General features: G+C 29.3%; 1 pseudogene; it reads left to right on the top strand.

The window, feature by feature from the left end:
- On the top strand, positions 107-1,687 carry LOC18594253 (annotated as a pseudogene).

Here is a 1,963-nt window from a genome sequence, read left to right as displayed (position 1 = left end):
TATATATATATATATATATATATATATATATATATTCATGCGTGCGAAATTAATAATAAAATAAGATAATTTTTATCCTATATATGTTGTTTGGTATAGTTAGAAAATGCGTTTTTTATTTTCTTTTCTATTGATTAAAATTAGTCTTGCTGAATACAAAATTTTAAAGGAATTATGTAACCTTGTAGAGGTTAAAAGTTAGGCATAAAATTAGCAAGGATGTCTAATCCATAATCCTCTATAAACCATAAGATTAAAATAATCCTTTCATTTTCAACAAGATTTAAGTATTTTATATTTTAGAAACATAAGTCATCTTGTATTTGTCATCTTATATATTCTCCTCTTAAAGTGAGTAATTAATAAAATTCTAATATTACCTCTCTCTATACAAATACAAGTGCTAAATACAAATTTTTCAAATATATCCCTGTAAGAGTATAAAAGAAAACATAGAGAGTGGATCATATCCTATACTAAGATACATTTAAATATTTTATTTGTCATCCTATCATCCACTTAAAGTTAATAATTAACATCATCATAAAGAATAATTTTTAACATCCAATGCACACATATAACAATATTAATGGCTTTATTATGTTTGGTGTTGGATAGATTGCTTCAAGAAACATAAAACAGCTCTTTTCATGATTGGAGAGTTTGGAACGAATGACTATACTTATGCCTTATTTGAAGGCAAGACCCATGAAGAGGTTAAAGCCCTAGTACCCCATGTTGTCCAAGCCATAAAAGAAGCCGTCAGAGTAAGTTTCCTAATTAATCAATAAATGGGATATTTACACTACGAGCCTTATAATAAATTATCAAAATTTTGCTATTAATTCTAATTTGTTTGAAAATGACCAATTAAATGTATAATTTTAAAACTACATGCATGATTCAATTGAAATTTTAAGTACTTTTAACTCTTATAAGGTCATTTTCAAATGAGTAGCAAAATCTTAATGATACAAAACGTAACAAACATGACAAATGTAGTCATTTATCTTCTTGTCAACTTGCCAGCTAATTATCAATATCTGGGTCATTTTATTAATTTGCAGAGAGCCATTGACTATGGTGCCATACAATTAATTGTTCCTGGAAACTTACCAATAGGCTGTTTGCCTATCTTTCTTACAGTATTCCAAACCAACGATACTACTGCTTACGATAAATTTCATTGCCTAAAGGACTTGAATAGCTTGTCAATGTATCACAATCATCATGTCCAACAAGCCATTGAAGAGCTACAAAAAGAAAATCCCAATGTGATTATAGTCTATGGTAACTATTATCAAGCTTACCAGCGGCTTTTAAGCAGGGCTAAACTACTCGGTAATTTTAATTTCTTTGGCCAATACGCATAGATATATATTCAGAATGTGTTAATCCTATAAATCACCATTAAACTCATAATTATTTCTGACTTCTTTAATTATATCATTCGAGTTTAAACCGGTTTCAATATCAAATCGATACAAAAATCTTGTTGTGGAACTGGAGGAGATTATAACTTCAGCTTGATGAAATATGCGGAGTTTCTGGAGTACCAGTGTGTTCCAATCCTGATAAGAGTCTTAATTGGGATGGTTCTCAGTTAACACAACAAGCTTACAAATTCATGGCAAGATGGCTCATTCATGACATTTATCCAAAGCTTCAATGCAATTTCTCAACTTAGTTCAGTTAAATTTTTTATAGTCATTGGCTTAATTAAATTTGTAAGGAGGGAGTGACTTTTTCTTTTTCTTTCTTTTTTTTAGAAGCAAAGATAATGATTATATAACTATATCAAAGGAAGGGGATAAATATATCTCTGTACAAAGTAACAGATTCCCAACCATCCAAAAAAAAAAAATTGTTGTAGTGAACCAACGCATACAAGACATGACTATACACTGAATCATTTACATGAAGCCTTTACCCCGTACTTAGCAGATTTATCCATAGAACACAA

This window comes from Theobroma cacao, chromosome 7 (assembly GCF_000208745.1).
Source record: "Theobroma cacao cultivar B97-61/B2 chromosome 7, Criollo_cocoa_genome_V2, whole genome shotgun sequence".
NCBI lineage: Eukaryota > Viridiplantae > Streptophyta > Magnoliopsida > Malvales > Malvaceae > Theobroma > Theobroma cacao.
The sequence above is the reverse complement of the archived record's forward strand: the minus strand, read 5'-3'. Positions and strand labels throughout refer to the sequence as shown.